We start from the raw sequence: 20,823 nt of genomic DNA on the forward strand, positions 1-20,823 counted from the left end.
CAGACTCATCTTTTTAAAGAACAGCTCTTAATCATTTCCATGTAACTCAATGGTAACCTGCTATTTCCACAACACATGACCTTTCTGTTCCTAGTTTAAAAAAAAAAAAAAAGCCTTCTTTCTGTTTTTCAAACAAATTGAAACTGCTTCTGACCCATCTCATCTCAGACACTTGCACATTCTCTTTCGCCCCCAGGAAGACTATTCCTTCAGAAACCGGCATGGCTCCAACCCTCACATTACTTCAGACATGTTTGTAAATGTTTTTTTTTCTGTCCCTGAAGATCCCCTGCCCACCTTGTGCACATCAGCGCAACAGCTCTGACACCCCCAAGCTTTCCAGCCAGAAAACATGTCATTAACTAATAGGGTAAATCTTTTGTACGTGTTTATTTTTGTGTTCAGTAAACTCATTATCAATGTTATTGTTTCCAGATTTCCATCTTTCTGTCTCCACTTGCACCTTTTTTGTTTCAGGAAAAATATTACAGATTCTCCCTGTTCTTATTCAAACGAGCCCTGTATTTTCTTACATGTACACTTTTGTTACATTTTTATTTACTGGTATCTTCTCTAGACTTTGCGAGTGGCTGGGATTATTTTAATTCTTCAAGTCAACTTTCTTGATGAAACTTTTCCTGATTCTCCTCACCACTGTGAACACACATTTTCATAATATTCAGAATTATAAGATGTGTCATATCACTTATTGTTTTACAGTAGTTTCTGACCATTCTTCATGCCTTTTAGTAGAATATAAATTCCTTGGCAACAATGCAGAGCTCTAACTTTGGTTATAACTCTTGGAGCTTCCAAGACAAATGATAGTATTGAAATGAATCTAAAATATTTGGTCAGTAAGTTATAAAGAATGTAGCTGTTTAATTTGCAGTGTTATTTTAAGCACTCTTGGAATATATTAAATTGATATTTCAATGTTAAATCGAGAATTTTTAAGAGTACATCATTTAATAATTTGTTAAATACTTACTATTTTGCCAGGAATCTCAACTAGGCACTGTGAGAAAAATAAATGCACATACACACAATCGTGTGGGAGGCAAAAGAATGTCTCTCCAAACATGGTGTATCTAATATCTGAAACTTCTGAATATGGTGTATTACATGGCAAAAGGGACTTTCCAGATATAATTAAGGTTATGGACCTTAAAATAAGATTATCCAGGATTATTATAGAGAGAGTGAGAACCTCCACAGTGAGCCTGTAAAGTGGAAATCACTCTCTTGCTCTTATATTTAGTGGCTATTGCTCTTTTTGTGTGGAACCAGCTCTATTAGATTAGGATCCTGTGCATATGACATCATTTTACCTGAGTTACCTCTCTAAAATCCCTATCTACGAGTACAGCTTCAACACATTAATTTTGGGGGACACAAACTTATCTATAACAACAGAATTTGTGCAGTCATTGAATTTGGGATGTGAGATAAAGTCAATGATGACTGGAATATTTTTGGCCAAAGAAGCTGCAATAAGTGAATTTTGATTAATGCAGATGAGGAAAAATGTGGAAAGAGAAGTAACTGAGAAAGTGAGTTGACTTGATTCAGTTATGATGTGTTGAAAAGAAGATGTTGAGTAGGCAGGGGGATATATGAGTGGAATCCAATGGAGATTTGAGCAGCTGACATACATTTGTGAGCTGTCAAGTTTGGAGAGTAGTGAAGTTTTTAGATGTCATAAAATCATCAATAGAGTGAGAGCAGAGAAACCTGGGAGAGTGGGCAGATTTTTCCTTGGAGTATTTGGCTGTTATGAGGCCAGGGATGTGAGGAAGAGCCATTCAAGGTAGTTTAGAAGGAATGGCCGAGTAATGAAGTCACAGTAAACCAAAGAAAATGTAGTGTACTGGATTGCAATCAGATAAAGATTTCAAGAGAAGAAAATTATCAACTCTTATTTTTTCTTTCATTCTTATGCATCTTTGAAATTGCATATAGATCATTCAAATACTTAAAAAGTAGTTATCTATATATTCATAATAACCTAAAAGAGTCTAAATAGTCTCTTTTTATCAAAACAGGTGTAATATATATTTTATTTTTGACAGACATTTTATTATTGACAGATATTTTGAATTAGAAAATTTTTCAATGTTATAGGGCTCCCTAGAATATTATTGACTAGTTTTTATAGAAATGGTGTTAGAAGAAAATAAAAAAACAGGTACCTATTATATACTGTTGTTCTGTGCAGGATATTCATTAATATTTAAACAAGATTTAACTTTTTATTTATTTTTAAATCTTGAAAATGTTTTTATATTGTTGTGTTTTCCATGAACCATGGTAATCAGCATGTAACACTTGTCTTGATAACAAAATTGAGAAAAATCCGCTTATAACTACCTATGATAGCATGGCACCTTTTGATTCAACAAATACTAATAATGTGTCAACTGCACTTCCTAATAATTCTGCAAATAAAACAACCTAATGTTGTATGAAAGAGGGATGAGTATAAATTCATAATTTGTAGTTGGTGTTTCATAATAAAACAGCATAGTCTCAGAAATATTTAAGTGTCCCCATAAAAGGTTGTTTACTGCAATACTTCTATCTGTCCCTCTATTTATAAAATATTATATGCTCAAAAAACCTTATCATGTTTTCCCTCTTTACATAACCTTTTCTCCTACGTATAAAAATGAAAAAAGATTTACAAAATAATAGCCCTTGTCACTGTTTAACAGTAAGAAGAATACTAGGGTTACCAAGTTTCATCCAGCTTGGTTACTTGATAAATCTTGGGATATAACCACTTCTGAATGAATAAGATTGGTTTTCGTTAGGAAAGCAAAACTGTAAAGTTGTGACTAAGAAGTGGATGAAGAAAGCACTATATATTTTTCCTTTATCCTCTTAACATCATTCACAGTGACTCTGTATTTCCAGTTATCATTTGAACACAAATTGCATAAAGCAAAGACATTTTTCCTATCTTCTATTTTTACTTAGTAAAAAAAAAATATCTGCCATAATTTTCACAACTGACTTCCATTAGCTTAAATCTGGGAGCCATATTCCTATTTCTACATTGATCACTGGAAAACATGTCACGTTCTTTGAACACACATCTCTGAAGGGTGACCACGCACCTCACAATTGAGTATCTTGCTTTGAGTTAACTCAGTCCTTACCAGTGAGACTTTTGAGGCCATATGAAGTCACTTAGATTAATGCTACATTAGGAGCTTTTACTTTCACACATCACTACTCTTTACATGCGGTACATTTGCAGTGGAATACAGTGCAGTAGAAGGAGAGAAGGAGCTCCTGCCCTGTGTGACAACATAGATGGAACTGGAGAGCATTATGCTAAGTGAATAATCCAGGGGGCAAAAGACAAATACCATGTGACCTCACCTATAAGTGGAACCTAATGAACAAAACAAAGAAACAAGGAAAATAGAACCAGAAGCATGGAAACAAGGAACAGACTGAAAGTAACCACAGAGTAGGGGAGGGGATACTGGTGGAAAGAAGAGGAAAGGTCTAGTCAAGGAACATGTATGAAGGACCCATGGTAATGGACAATAGGTAGTGGACTGTCTGGGGGTGTGGGGGATGGGTGGGATGAAGGGAAGCAATGGGGGATAAATTGGGACAACTGTAATAGAACAGCAATAAAAAATAAAAGTAATAAACTAGGAAAGAAGAAAAAATACAATAAAATGCATTAATTGAGTAAAAAATTAAAAAAATACTGGAAGCACTATTTTTTAAAAGAACGTCAAGGAAAGATTCCAAATGTAAATATGAAGTTGTTATTTTTATTTTCAAACATGCTGAGACTGAAATAAATAAAGCACATTATAATCTTTCATTTCCTTGAAATTGAATTTAAGAAGTCTTAGACTCATTATATAAACCTCCATAGAATAATTATCTCAAATTTTAATGCCAATATCCAGAAGGGAACTTGAATAAAAAAACATTGGCTGTATTTAATTACATTAGGCATTGAATAATTTAGACAATCTCTTAACAATAACTGGATGAGTTTAGTATCACTAATACTTCCTGGTTAATCACTAGAGATAGCAGTATACATAATTATGTCACTTTTATCATCTCGATACATAAAATGTCTGTATGTCATGGATGTTATATATAAGAAAAGACAAGGACAAAAGGCAGAATTTTTCTCCTCGGAAGGATGAAATTTATTCTTGCCATATGCTAATTTGGAAAATATATTTGGTCAGTTGGAATGTTTATTCTATTGCTATTGATTCCATATTAGTTTTCATTTTGTTTTTCAAAATATGTTTTATTTCATTTCATAGTAAGAACTTCCAGTAGAACCAAATGAACATTTGAAATAGATAAAATATTAAGTCTCAGAGGAAAAAAATTATGCCCAAATTTTTCCAAGTTATTTTTCCTTTCTGAACACACACACATTCACATACCCATTCCTCATGCCATAATCATAGAAGCAACATAGACTGTCTCACATTTGGGATCAATATCATTCTTCAATACTTAAGTCACTTCCAAAAGTACAGTCATTTTTGCTCCATTTATCATAGAAGTTAAGGTATTTTTAAAGTAGTGTTTCTTTTTTCATTTAGGTGTCCCAATTTTCTAGAGCAAAATATACTGAAACATTCCAAAAATGCTGAGAGACAGATTTAGCAATTGATTGAAATCCCTAAGTTATTCTCTTTTAAGAATTGATCTAAAAGAACTGCCACTGCACATTTGTAGATAAAATATTCACTGCAGTTTTTAAATAATAAAACCTTGGAAAAAAACTAATTACCAATAATGGAATTGCTAGATATGAAGGTACACAAGTATATGGATTTATCTGCATGAATCTGCACACGAATTTTCATAGCCGATGCATAGGCTCAGGACTAGAATAGTACAAAACCACCTGTTCTAAGAGTAATGACTTAGAATAAAAATGAGAGTGAGGAACAGGATCGTTCTTTTATACGACTTGAAAATTTTCAGCGGTAATATTCATTCTGTTGCAATATTTTAGGATTGTTTTGAGTGACACCTCCAAGGTAAAACTAGAGAAGTGTTATTTATCCATTAGTCAGTTTTGTTCCATTTATTTTAATTTTCTTTCTTTCTAAATGCTCTTCCATTGATTTGTCCCTCTTTTAATTCTGCTTACAATTTAAGAAGTTTTTTTTATCATTATGAATTGCTAATTTGCATTTTGCTTAACTGGTATTTGGCCAAGCATTGATGATAGAGAGCCTTTTTTCCTCACTTGTTTCATTTTCTTTGTAGCAGCCTTGGCATGTATGAGAATTTAAAAAATCATTCCCAAGGCACTGTCTCAGAGCGCAGGTTCCTACCCTGTACCTCACTTACACTTTTGATCTGGTGTATGTCTCAGACTGTGACATATTCTGTCCTTAACTTTCTCTTAAATCTTAAATATAGTCATAGTAATCATGGAATGATCATACTCCAGCAACATTGAAGCTTGTGATTAAATTCAGGTACAAGTCTTTTATTAGAGAGGAAAATAAAACAGAAAAAAAATGCTTTAAGACTCTTGCTACATACAATATAGATAAATTTCTGGTCAAAGAAATTTTAGTGATAATTTTCACTGTCACCTTCTATTAGAGCAACTGGGAATTTGGAATGTAACAGCTTTAGTTTACATCCTGATTTCCTTTTACCCTGTAACCTTGTACATATTACGTACTCTGTTCATTATAACTAGTATATCAATACCTCACTGTTATTTGGAGAATTATTTATTTAACCTTTGCTGTCATGAGTGTGTACTTCAAGATATCTTCTATTAGTTTATTCTACCCAGAATATTGAATCCTGATTTGTGTCATCAGCAGTTATAAATAATATTAACACAGAATTTGTCAACTGAGTATTTATGCAAGTATCTCATCAAAAACAAGATGAGATTAATAAGGGAAAAGCACATTTATAAAAATGAAAATATTAATCTTCTAAGACTAGATCCAATTCATTTATATCTCAAGAGGAATCTATAAATTTAAGAGAAATCTTAATATTTTCTGCATCATTGAATAAGGACAGTTTTTTCATCAAGGATAATAATATGAAACTGAAGTCTTAGTATATCTCAGCTTTTTAAAACAAAACACAGTCAGTAAAATTCTCTTAGGGATCATTCTCTATAAAGAGCGTTGCTGCTTGAATACTTCCAATTTCAGATAAAAACAATGGAGAAATTATACTTGAATTTGGAAATATGCAAGCTATGAAATATAACACTGCAATAAAACTTAAATATCTTAGTATATTTAGAGACCATATTTAAAAGTTCACAATAACTCTTAAAAAATAAGGAACACATTTAAACATTTACTTTAAGACATGGGAGACAGAGAAACATCTCAGTCATCATGTGAGTGCTATTATTTCACTGACTTTTTTCACATTTGTAAAATAATGTCATTTTTTGATATTTATTAATTCAAATTACAATCAAATCAAGTGTTTGCCACATATAATTCATTACAGTTAAATCACCCATAGTGTAATTAATGTAAAAATACATGGAAAGTTACCATGAAGTAAATATAAAAGGTTATGTAGAAATATATATTTAATGACATATTTCAGAATTATTAATTATTCATAAAAGTTGTAAAAAATAATAAATTTGACTTCACATATTCCCAGAACATTTAGATTGTAATTACTCCTTTCTGCACTTGAAGTTATTGAATATGTAAGAGTTTTTGTAACTGGTTTCTACTACATATTTAACACATGATATAGGATAAAAAAGTTTCTGCAATGAAAATTTTTGCCCTCTGTTTATTAGTTATCACAAGCATCTACTGATTCTTCAAAAGCTGGATTTAAAATGCATTTATAGAAACATATCTGACTTATTATTCTTCATTTTCCATGGCTAATAGCATATAACTTACTCCAAAAATATGAGTTAAATAGTTTCTTACAATATGACAGAGTAACATGGGTTCCTAGCATTTTCTTGTTGACCTACATCTAAAGAATTAAAATAGGGTCAAAGATCTCAATAGGGACAAACATCACATGAATTTCTTAAGGCTAGTTAATACAAATGGCACTGGGCTAGTGGTAGGATAGATTTTAAGGACTCTGAGGCTGATGAGGGTTGAGGTCTAGGGAAGAAGTATAAATTGTAAAGATATTTGCCTGTTCTAGGTGTAGTTTGAGAAAGAAATAAACACCAACCCATTCTGGGATACTCAGCCCTGACTGAAGTAAAGGGTGCACAGCAAGTTCAGCAATTTCTGGTAGAACTAAAGCCTCTTTCTCCCGTTTCTCACTTCAAATCTTATAGATCAGTGTATTACACTGGCAGAAAAAGAAAACTGGGGCTACGCAGCTTTATTACTTTTTAATATTAATTTTCAATTATAATTTACATTCAATATTATTACCTATTCGTTTCAGAGGCATGGTGGTTAGACAGTCATATACTTTACAAAGTGTTCCCCATGATATTTCTAGTATCCACCTGGCACAAAACAAAAAAGGAAATTTTATAAAGGAAAAGGGCCTTAGGCAGAACTACCAGGAGACACCCCAAAGGACACCACTCCCTAAAGTGTAGGAATAAAAGAAGAGTGGGAAGCCCAGATTAACGTCAGAGGTGTGTACTCTGACCTGCTTGCCCCACCACCTCTGTGCTGCACTTTCAGGATGAAGGTAAGAACCACAAGCTGTGCTGTATATTTTGTCCTCTGACCTTGGGCACATATTACCATTTAATGTAATTCCATGGAAATATAATCTATTTGAGAAATATTACTAGACACATATACCAGTTACCTGCAAAGGATAAAGAAAATTATTAACCCAACAAGATGTAAAGTAAAATGTAGTCATGATCTAAAATGCTCACAGAAATATAGGTAATAGGGAGCACATTACTAAACATGAAAAATATGAGTCGTGTTATAAATACAATAAATGAATTAGTGACAAAATGATTACACAAGTGACCATGCTTGTATTAATGTTTAAATTAATACATGAAATAAATTAAGCAAGTAAAGTAAATAAAAATGAAGTATTAGATAATCTAGAAATCCATTGAACAATTCATGCTCATAAAAACAGACTATGTTTGTTTATAGAGTGTGAGTAATGACTGACACGAACATAGAGGCATTTCAAGTTGTAGAAAAGTTTTGTATCCAGATTAAGGTTTTGGATACATAGGCACATATATTTACTTCAACTCATTAAATTATAAGCCTAAGATCTGTACATTTACTGTATGTACACTTTACCTCAATAAAATACATTATTAAAAATAAACTTGCCTTTGCTGGTGGGGCTCAGTGAACTGAATGTCAGCCTATGAACTGAAAGGTCACTGGTTTGGTTCCCAGTCAGGGCACATGCCTGGGTTGCAGGCCAGGTCCCCATCTGGGGTGTAAGGCAATTGATCAATGTTTCTCTCTCACATTGATGTTCTCTCCCTCTCTTTCTCCCTCCCTTCCCCTCTAAGAATAAATAAATTTAAAAAAAATAAAATAAAAATAAACTCAATTTTATATCAAAATCAATAAATAGGTAATAAGAGCATTCAAATATAAAAATAAAAATATGCAAATTGCTTCCAGAGACAATAAGAATATGGAAATGAGAACGTGACCTTTTAAGAAATGACAGATAGAGCCATGGCTGGTGTAGCTCAATGGATTGAAAGTTGGCCTGTGAACTGAAGGGTCGAAAGTTCAATTCCCAGTCAGGGCAAATGCCTGGGTTGTGGGTCAGGTCCCCAGTTGGGGGCCCACAAGAGATAACCACACGTTGATGTTTCTCTCTTTCTCTTTCCTCTCCCCTCTCTCTAAAAATAAATAAATAAAATCTTTTAAAAAAGTGAAAGAGTAAATGGACTTGCCGAAAAACAGTAGAAATGAGAAGCATCAACAAGGGACTAACTGAAGTTAGCATTTCTAGATTCAGAGTAAGACTCAGCAAGGTTTTTATGTTTTCTTAACCACACCTATTGGGCTGCCCTACCATGGACCTGAATTGGACCTTTTCAGGCTTGTATCATGAAAACCGTGGTTTGTGGTAAGGCACTTGTGGTTGCATGTAAGTGAGGTTTTATAATGATGAAATACGGGATTTGAGCAGAAAAAAGACAGTTTAGATGTTGAAGGATCTAAGCTGTTAGGTAGAGAATTAGAATGTTGAAAGGATGAATTCAGATGACAATGTTGAAAGAACTGACAGAGTTTCTAATTGCTACACATAAAAAATGACAAATAAATAAAAAGTTATACTGTTTTCATTGATGAAATAATATACCATTATGATTTTGTATTTCTTCTCATACTGATCAATAGATGAAATGTAATCCTTATAACATAATAGCAGGACTTTATTGATGACTTCAAATAACTTATCCTATAAATTTTATGGATGTTTAAAGATCTATGAATAACTGATTATCACAAAATGATAGTAAAAAAATAAATAGTTCTGGCAGTGAAATTAACAAAGAATGAAACAATATGAAATCTTAGATGCATGTACCTATGAAATGTTGTAACATGCTAAAGGTGATACCAAATATCAATAGGAAAATCAGGAATTTTTAATGAGTCATTTGGGGAAAATATTAACATTTAGAGAAAATTAGATATACATATTTATACTATGTATATGTATTTTTATACAACATAGTATAAATACACATACTATACTATGTTGTATGAAAAATGTACCTCAATGAATTAATAACTAAAATTTGAAAGAGAAAACTGTCAGTTCTATCAAAAATAAGTTGAAGAACTTAATTTAAGTAAAATAGAGATTAATATATTAAACAAATACCAAAAGAATATATCATAAGTAGAACTGAAATTTTAGTACATGCATGCAAATTAAGAATTTCTGTTCAACAAACAACTGTCTTAAATAAGAGATGAATAATAGTATAAGAGAAAAATATCTGCTCCATTTAAATAAAAAATGGATTTACCTCCAAAATATAAAAGGTATTCTTCCATATACTCAAAGTAAACATTACAAAATTAGAACTAGTGAAGGAATAGGAAGTTTAGCAGAGGGGAAATATAGATCTGTTAAGTCCATATATGTTTGGGAAACAGTTGTCTAGTATATTGCTTGTGGGTGTGCAGAGTAATATAGCCATTGTGGAAGTCACCTCAGAAGAATGTAACAAAATTAGGGAAATATGCACCCTAGGATCCCTGAATCCGTCCTGAACATCTATAAATAAAAACACTTGGTCTGGTTCACAAAGAAGCTTTATGGGGGCTTTCCTGTGAGTGTAGCTTTGAGTAATTGGTTATTAAAAAATAACATGCATCTTCTTTTTTTTATTGTTCAAGTACAGTTATCTCCATTTTTCCCCCACCACTCCCTCCTGCTCCACCCGCCCCTGCCTCCCACCATCAATCTTGTCTCTTTTGACTTTGTCCATGTGTCCTTCATACATGCTCTTTGACAACCCTTGCATCTTCTCACTCAAGAAAGTGTGTGTGGCATGTGTAAACCAACATGTAAAAAATTAATTAGCAGAAGCCTCATTTAAAGTGAAGTAGGGATGCCAGAAGGGGGTGCTCTCATGCCCTGTGCATACGGGGAAGCACAGCAAAAGAAACTTGGCTCGTAAGAGCCCTTCCCAACTTCCTTTTCCACTCCGTAAAATAATTTTCTCTTTGCTTTAGTGGACATGCACGTGGCTTATCATGGTTGCATGTACCAGATTGCACTTCTTCATTGTTTTCAAATAAAACTAATTTTGATGGAGACATATCTGGCTGACTTTTTGCTTTGGGTCCACATATTCGGTGGCCTGTAGGAGGATTCAAAGAAGACCCCTAAAGCTCTGAGGCTGGTGAGCAGGGAGATGTGGCACCCACAGAGCCCCCTGAGCTCCATGTTCTCTTGCCAACCCTGGGGTTTGAGAATATGTTTTCTCTGGGATTCCAGCTCTCTTTGATTTTTGAAACTCTCCAGGCTTTCTCTGGGATCTGTTCAGACCTCATCCCTCCTTTTTTTTTTTTTTTATTAAGACCTTATTCTGTGCATATTTGTTTTATAGTTCTGCCTGATTCATTTAGAATCAGGCTTTTTCTTGAGACTTTGTTAGCCTTTGGCCAGATTCCTTCAGGAACCAGACTGTTCATTGAAACTCTGTGTTAGTTTCCAGCCTGACTCCTGTGCTGTTTCTCTGAAATGGTGCTGCTCAGCCCTCCGTTGACCCCTTAAGGGTCAGACTGTTTCTCTGAAACAGCTGTTTCAAGCCTTCAGCCCAAACTGTTCTTAGTGAAACTAACTGGTGTTACTGAGCAGGCTGCTTGGGCTTTATGCTCCAGGGAAAAGCCTCTGAAAAATGGATCCCTGTTATTTAAATACTTTCATGATACCCACCTACCCAGCCCCATAGATCTCAGCTGATTTCATATATAAAAGTCACAGATTCTCCTCATGCACATTTACACTTAAATGGACAGATTTGACCAAAAGTAATTTAAAATAGCAATGACCATTACCCAGAACTTATTAAATCTCCAAATGTACTTGAAAAAAACAAAACAAAACTGAATTGGACAACTATAACTCTGAAATTGGCAAAACTGAACAGTATGCCTATTTCACCCAGTATTTTGAGGCTTCAAAACATTTCTAGGGGTTGAAAATTGGCTCAGCAAAGTAAAAAATTAAGATTAACTGAGACAAACAAGTGTTTAAAGATGAAAACATTGACTTTTGAAGGCTTGTGTTTCCCCTCTCAGCTTCTTTGTCTCTGGAGCCATCCTTCTGAATATGCCAGTACTTGTCTCTTTAAAATTAAGCTTTCTGAGGATCTTAATAAGCCCCAGATTGCTTATATATTCTTTGGACTAAAGCTGAACTGCAAACCATAGTCAACAATTTTCCCAGAGTAAATGAGGATTCCCAAAGATTCATTGAAGAATGTAGTATAGTCAGTCCTTCAGACTCATCAACCTGGGTTCTGACATACCAGCTATCTCATGGGCTTGTCGGTGAAGGCCAGGCTCAGCCTCGGATGGAACTGCTGATTAAGAAAACCCTGAAAGGTCTCTAGCCTTACCTTTCTAGGTAATTATCCCACTGATTTGTCTGTTATATGATCAGGCATGTGAATTGCTAAACACCTTCATAAGAGTCAGGCTGGCTTCAAAAAAGCCTGCTGAAACTCTTCACAATTACTATAATCAACTTTACATTGTTTTCATTGTTTAATGACGAGAAAGAGTCCGAGGTAAAAAGTGAAACAAGTGCCTTCTGTGTATTTAAATGTAAAAATTGTTAAATACCTGGAAGACTTGTAACAATTCCCTGAAAAATACTTGACTGAATGAGTTTAACAAATCAGTAACTCCGTAAACACTAGTTTATATTGTATTACTAGTAATTTTAAACAAGTCATACCAATAGAAATATGGTTTTAATAAAGCACAAACCGTATTTTCTTCTATAGAATAAATTAAAATTAACTATATTGGTAGCTTTCACTGTGCAGTTAATATTGAGAAATATACCAGTATGTGTTTTTCACTTAGAATTATCCTCAAATAATGAAAGTTAACTTGCACTTTTCTTTTCCACTTTTAAATTGCTTTTTCTCTCATCTTGAACTTGAATTTAGAAATGGCAGGATCTCAATAGAGGTAGAGGGTAATTTCCCACAAGACCTGGCTAATTTATAGCTTTCAACACACCAATGACCCCTACAATTTGGCAGTTGCTTCATTAATTTCACTACACCTGCTCCATTTATCTTGCAAAAAAAAAAAAAGACAGATAAAGGCACAATCTTCTCTCACTGCAGCTATTGTCAAGAAAAGTTCTTCATGTCTTTCTGAAGTAAATTGTAACCAGCATTATGGAGAACAAAAGACAGTAGCGTCAGACAAACATTCCCAGTTTGTCACTGGGATGGAGAGGAAAGTTTGAATGGCCACAGACTTTTGGAAAAGTTTTTTCCACTTTGAAATTCTACGCCTATCCAAAGAAGACTTCAGTTTTCACCAGGGCTGCCATCTGATTCATACAATTTAGAATTAAAAATAAACAATAATTTGAAAAAACTGTAAAATAATGTTTTCTCATCAGTAATTATAAATTATACAGGTACCCTAATTATTGTCTAGCTGGCTAGCTAGCTAAAAAAAAAAGAAACTAAACAGAGTTATAGGCAACCTAATTTTTCTATGTTTATAATATCAAGCAATTTATTTTCATGAAATAGGGACTGTAATTTTAATATTTCTAGAACCATCAAAAATGTACTTTTATCAACAAGGAGTTCATTAATTAAAAACAAAATATTTTAATATCCATTTAGGAAGTCATTTATTTAGCTGGTTTACTATCTAAGCACTTTTTTTTATTCTGTTATTTTATGCAATTATTTTTATCTTTATACACTGTAAGCTCCATAAATACAAATGCAATTAGTGTTTTATTCCTCTTTTATGACAAACAGCTTGAATTCTCAGTCTCCAGTTAATGAGCAGTACATCTAAAAAATAAGAAAATTAATAAAAATATATTAAGAGCTTTTAAGAATTTGCAGTATTGATATATAATAAATGCGAATATATACTTCAATTACATATAGGTTTCCTTTCCAATATTGTTATTTATTTTATAACAGTATAGATTATTAAAGGTTGGTGATCATTGCAAAGACTGCGGGTGTTTAATTGTTTGATAAGATCTCCATGCCAACGTGGTCAGGAGAAACATATAACTTACGCAGAGGTTGTTTCTATTCTTTTGTTACCTGAACTTACCATGGTTGTAAGTGCATGCCTTGATAACAATGGAAACTGAATAAGAAAATCTTGATAAGTGACATCACCTCCACAATTACTAAAATAGAACAACTAAAAATATCAAGATTCTTTGTATAGCTTAGTCTAATTTATTTACTTATAAGAATTATAACAAAGGACATAAAATTCCATATGCTACAAAATATTTATGGCATATATGATTTTAAGAATAATGCATACATAAGTATTGATAAATAACAAGAAATATTTTAATATAATAAATATTTATGTCTTGATATTGCCTTACCCTATATTTTTATAATTCAGAATTATTTGCTACCTTAAATTAAAATACACTATTAACTATAGGTTATAAACAGAAACAAAGACAGAAATCTTCTTTCATATGCAAAGTATGATAACACATCAGTACAATTATTGGCAAGATGGTGGTGTGTCCTATGTTCAGATAAATCATTTTATTACTTGAGAAATTGTGATTGACATAAATAGAGAAAGTGTCTTTTTCATTGTGAGACCAGACCACATGAGAAATAATTACAATTGGGTGACATAAAATAATGAGCATTTTATGTAGTTATTTCAAAATGTTACTTACTAAGTAAGTTAGATTATATTAAAATGTTCATAAAATATTTTTGCCACAATAAAGTATATAGTTAAGTTAACAAATGTCATTGTTAAGTCAGGAAGTCACTTTAAATGTAACAATTATTTAGACAGAAAAATATCTAGAACAAATGAACAATCTATCCAGCAACACTGAGCTACTAGTGGACTAGAACAATGACTAAAATTCAGACTGTAGAATGAAAACTGGAATCTTGGTGAATAGGTTATCTATTGCTGTGTAACATATTATCCCCAAATTTAGTGGCTTGGTGTTTGGAAAACAAAGTCCATTCACATCACTAACCCCTCAGTTCTTAACACTTCATGACCTTTCACACTTCCATATGGAACTTGAATTTTTTCCTTTCCCTAAGAGTATCTAATTTCTCCTCCCCTCATGTTTTATCCTATTTATGCTTTGGTGTGTGTGCATGGTGTTTATTTTCCTTATGTTTTTTGAAATTGTTATGATATAGTTTACTTTCTGTTAGGATTCTTTTCCAGGGAGATTTGCTCATGAATTGGCACACACACATTATCTATGAGTTGGCTTTCATTGTTCACAGCTTTTTTTTAATTTTATTTTTCCATTACCATTTATCCTCCTTATAACCACCCCTCTCTGCAATCACCACACTGTTGTCTATGCCCAAGGGTGCTTTTGCTTTTTTGCTGGATCCCTCCACTCCCTCACCTCCCCCCACAATAGCTGTCATCCTGCTCTCTATCTATGAGTCTGTCTTTATTTGCTTGTTCAGTTCGTTCATTAGATTCTCCATATGAGTGAAATTATATTGCAGTTATCAAGTATAATTATATTTTCCAAAATATTTACTTTATTACTGTTGAAATAAAGTTGGATCTTATAAACTGGACCAAAATTGAATAAACCTGCTAGTTCCTGTTTCCTCAATGGAATCCTTGGGACAGGCCCTTCGATGGAGATAAGTCTCCATTTTAGGCAAATCCACTTGTGTCACTATCTCTTTTTGTTCTAGAAAAGAAATGCATAGAAGTGCAGTGCATGGCGGTGTTTGCTAACCTGATCTACACGAAGAACAGGAGTTAACAGCAGCATGAATGCAGTTGGGATAAACTGCGCCTCGAGGAATCTGAGTGAAGAAAATGTTTCACTCTCGTATTTGTAAAAAAAAATAGATGTTGATAATTCATAAAGAAAGATAAAAAGTACTTCTATACACTTCTGATAAGTGTCCTACCTATTTGGAAGTAGTTTTAACATTATCAAAATCAAATATGAATGCACTCAGTGTCTTAGCAACATTTTACAGATAAGTTCTTATCTCGTGATGCCATATCTATTTTACCAGGCCTGTCCAGAAGGCATCCAACCATGTAATATGAAAAATAGAGACATTTACTGAAGATACAAGACACAAGAAACATTGTACAGAGGACAATGATGTCTCAGTCCCCTTCAAAGTAGGCACCTTGGAACCTCACATAGTTCTCTCATTCACCATCAGCTTCCCTGTCATATTGCCCTGATTCTTATAGATGGTCTGAAATCTCTTCCCTTTTTAAAGGTGATTTTAGTTTCGGGAAAAGCCAGAAGTCAGGGCACCGGATCCAGGCTGTTAAGGGGGCTGAGTCACCTGGGTGACTGGATGTTTTACCAAAACACTCCGCACAAGAGGTGGTGCATGAGCAGGCGCACTGTCGCGATGAGGCTGCCAATCACCAGTTGCTCTCTCCTTTCCTCTTTCTCTAAAAGCAATGAAAAAAAAAAATGTGTCTACATTCAGATAAATTCCAGAGGGATTAAAGAATGATAAAAATTAATTCCCTCATGACCAAACTTTGAAATATCCATACATATAACATGATACCCCCCCAAAATTTGATTAGTCAGAATTTTCAAAAAAGCATTTTAATTTTATAAATATTTTGCCTATTTATGGAAAATACAAAAATAGATATGGTTCCTTGAGAATTGAAAACATATTAAGCCATAATAAAAATGTTTCTTTCATCATCAGAAATTCCCCTTCCTCTGCAACAAAGAAAATGCAAAATTGTGTGGAGAAAATGTGAAAGAAATGTGGTTTAAATTAGCAATAGAAAACACCAAAATGTTTCATTGCTTAGTTATTTATCTGAAGAAAAGTTTTATTACTTAAAAGTTACCAACACATAGTTTTTCTCTTTAACGTTGATACTTTTGAAGAAAATAATTCTTTATTTATTCACAATTACCTATAATGTCTCTCTACTATTCTCATTCCAACCATTTTTTCAACAGACATGCACACACTTCCTTATACCTCTGCAAGTCACCAGTTTCCTTAAGCAAACTCTATAAAATTAACTATGTTTATATTATTCTATTATTCTATTTATATTGTTTAACTGTTCAAAATATTTGCTGACTCTCTCTGTGATGGAAATTTACATCCATATCTCACAGGTGTAAGTCATGGCCATATGACTTATAATAACAGAATTCATTCTGAGCAACTAAGTTAGAGCTAATCACATTTTGGGTATCTGTTTTAATTTGTATCTTTAAGGTATTTGCATTTTTTTCTTTTGAAACCAGCTAAGGTAAAGGATTTCCTTTAAAGATAGCAAAAGTAGGAATACATTAAAGGAAAAGCACAATTTCAAACATATATTTTTAAACGCTAAAACAACTCTAAAGTCAGGTAAAGATGAATGTACTCACTGGAGATACTGCTTATGTAAAGAAACTAATTTTGAATAAAGAAGGAAACTATAAGGACGGGACCAAGGATCTGTTGCATTTAATAAAACTAAAACCTTTCTTTGTGCCCCATTTCAATAAACACATAGCATCAATGATGACATAAATAAAGCCACAAAAACATCTAGTTGCAGACTGTGAATGGCTGTTTTAGAAGGAGGGTAACTACATTTAGTGAGCATCTACTGTGTGCAAGGAGTTTCATGTACAATACCTTTTATTACCTTAATCAATTTCATCACACAAGGGTGTATGTGTTACTGTACTACTTCACTACATGAATAAAGCGAGGCTCAGAGGAAATACGTGTGCAGATTCTGCGTACCTTTAGAGATTGTATTCTTTACATCATGATGCCAAGCACCCTTATCTTTAATTCCACAAAAGAACCACTTACAAAAATAGTAGGTGACCTTTGTTAAAATGGAGTTTTGTTGAACTTTGGAAAAAAGTATAAAAACCATGGCTAGACAGTGATTCCTCTATGATCTTGGGGGAAAAATCAATGCCTTCTTTTGTTTCTCAACTTTGCCACTGGAGAGAACATGTTGGCCTATGTAAGGCTATGACTTACCCGAAGTTCACTTAAGGGAGACGGTAAAAACACAATCTAAAATCATGTGAAGTAGCAGTTTTACTAGGTGACCTTTCTAGCTTTGTTTTTTCTTGTGTTTGTTTTATCTACACCTACTATTTTAATAGACACTATATTTAACAGTTTCCTTCCATTTTTGCAACAGACCGAAATATAAACTAAGATAAATGAAATTTGTAAGTGGATAGGTATAAAAGCCATATGCAAAATTAAATGTATTACTTGTCAACTTGATAAAATCAAATCTTAGCAGGCAGAGGCAGAAAACTGTGTATACTAAATAGAACATAGTAGCAATCCCAGGAAGTCAAACAGCCATATATTCATCATACCTAAGCATATGCGCTGTGAATCCTAGCTTGTATTTATTCTTTTGCCTGATATTTCACATTAATAAAAATACACACACACACATGTTCATTTACATTGAAAAATACCAAGGTCAGGTTTCCTGAGTGCTAAATGAGAATCAGCTCTGACATTTAGAGAGGACTTTAAACTTAATGACTACAAATTTAACTCAAAACATGAAAATATAGCTTTTTATGAAGAATCTTATTTAGAATGTTTACAGATCATTATGTAAGAAGACATGGTTGATCATAATGTTAAATCAAGAAAATATCATGCTTTTAGAAATAGCAGTACTACAAAACCACATCTCTCACAGAGCACCTAGAACTTACAAATGTGTCGTGTCTTAATTGAAAAAATGCATTTCCTTAAGAAATTATTCTCTTTTGCACTTGATGCCTTAATCTGTTGATATAATTTTGTCTTTGGAATTTCTTTTCTAGATGTAGACCAAAGAAAAATACATTTACATAAAAATATATAATAATTGAGTAAACACTGCATAATTGTTTTCTTATGTTCCTAAATTAACCTTCTTAGGAAGTTTGCAGTACACACATAAAACTTCTGTTTCAGGAAAAACAGTTATTAGAAAATATTAACAAAAGATAGGACATGTTATATCAGACACTATAAGCTCAAGTGCAGTGGCTGTATAATAAAGCAAGGTGCCTATTCTTGAGGATAATGTGCTCAGTAATAATGCTGAACATTGAGAATTAAATCTAAGCAGGAAATGGTGGGAGTTTAGGTGATGTGTTACAAAGAAAAAGACACAAGAAATTCCATTACTTGAAAATAATCTTGTTCTTATCATTTACCATTCTTTTTTTTTTTTTTGCTAATGTGCTAAAGTACATTGGAAACCTTAGAACAGTTTTTTAAAAATTCATTCTGCAGACACATGGAAAAACTTGTATCTTCTTTTTGAATTTTGAAACTCAGTAGAAAATTTTTTTTCCAAAGCCAGTCTAAGCAACTTATTCTATTTGAACCTTCATATATTTTATTTGTATTTAGACACAGAAAGGGTTAGAAAAGATATTTTAAATATGTTAAGAATCATTACATTTTTGCCCTGGGTGGTGCGGCTCAGTGGATTGAGCATCAGCCTATTAATTACAGGGTCACTGGTTCAATTCCCAGTCAGGGCACATGCCTGGGTTGTGGGCCAGGTCCCCAGTAGGGGGCACATGAGAGGCAACCACACATTGATATTTCTCTCCCTCTCTTTCTTCCTCCATTCCCCTCTGTCTAAAAATAAAATAAATAAAATATTTTTTAAAAGAATCACTGGATTTTTTATATCTTGTTTAGTCCATTACACCCTAATTATCACAAATCCAAAAACTGCCCCCCGTTTTTTACAATTTCCCATTATTTACTTGATCTTTTTCTTTAACTTACTACTTTTATGAATGGTCTAGAATATATAATCATATTTTATAAGCTCATCTCTTAGAAGAAAGTTCATTTACATTGAGGTAAGTAGCATTCAGTTCCAATAAAACTGCAGTGACTAATGGGCTGTATGTTCCACAGAAAACAGGTAATAAGAATGCACTAAATGAAGAAGCTAGTTAGATCAGTTTATTTTTATTCTCAACCTGTTTGATGCACAGAAAGCTGTAAGAAAACAGACTAAAGAGAAAACAAAAGGTGTGTCATATATGCTTTACTTTTTCTTATTGAATATTCGCTTCAGTCATATGATATGAGTAGAATTAATATCTTCATTTTACAAATGAGGAGACTGACAGGTGAGTGATCTGACAGATAACACCCAGGTTCAAACCTAGTAAATATGATAAACAGACCCCTGTTTTTAGCTATCGTAGTAAGGATTATAATAGGAGCTCAAGAAAAAGAGAAGATAATAAACCTGACAGAAGATGAATAACTGAAGAGGAAAAGGCTAAGAATTTTCAAAAATGAAGAAAGACAACAAATAACTGATTTTATAGGTTCTTTTTAAAATCAAGCTGAATAAATACAAAGAAAAACCATCCTTAGGTACATAAGTACACCTAATGAACACAAATCTTATGAGAAATACATAAAATAAAGTCATATTATTTTCAAAAAAGACAACAAAACTGGTGATAGAGTGCTGAAATTGGGAACTAAAAACATAAGACAGTGAATGGTGTAATGTCATCAGACTGCTGAAGGAAAACATCTGCCCACTTTAATTAACAAATAAGCAAAAAAATGTCTTTTAGAGATGAAGAAAAATTAAAAGTATTTCCAATGCAAAATGGAGAGAATTATTCAGTAACAGGTCTGGAATTGGGAAGCAGGAATAAAAGGAAAGGGAAATAAGTTGGAAGCATGGTAATGTAGAGAGCAATGAATATAAAAATATAGAGTAAATATATAGAAAATACTATTTCAGACTATATTAAGTAGATTCTGTAGAGGTTGAATATGTATAGAAGTACAATATGCATAAAACTGTACGGAGGTTTAAGGTGAAATACAATAAAAGGTTTCTAAGATTATGCACTTTTCAATAAGTGGTAGAAGTGCTAATTGATTTATTAGACTTCAATAACTAAATAGGGCACGTTAAAATTTCTACATAATCACTAAATGAGCCATGAAGAATGAGTTAATTAATATATTATGTAAGGAAAAATTAATAACAAAAACAAGTAATCCCAAAAAGGCAAAGAAAAGAGAAAATAACATACAAGTAGAATGATAGAAAATGAAAGTTGTTTTATATTAAGGAGATATATCAC

This window comes from Desmodus rotundus, chromosome 2 (genome assembly GCF_022682495.2).
Source record: "Desmodus rotundus isolate HL8 chromosome 2, HLdesRot8A.1, whole genome shotgun sequence".
In the NCBI taxonomy this organism is placed as follows: Eukaryota; Metazoa; Chordata; class Mammalia; order Chiroptera; family Phyllostomidae; genus Desmodus; species Desmodus rotundus.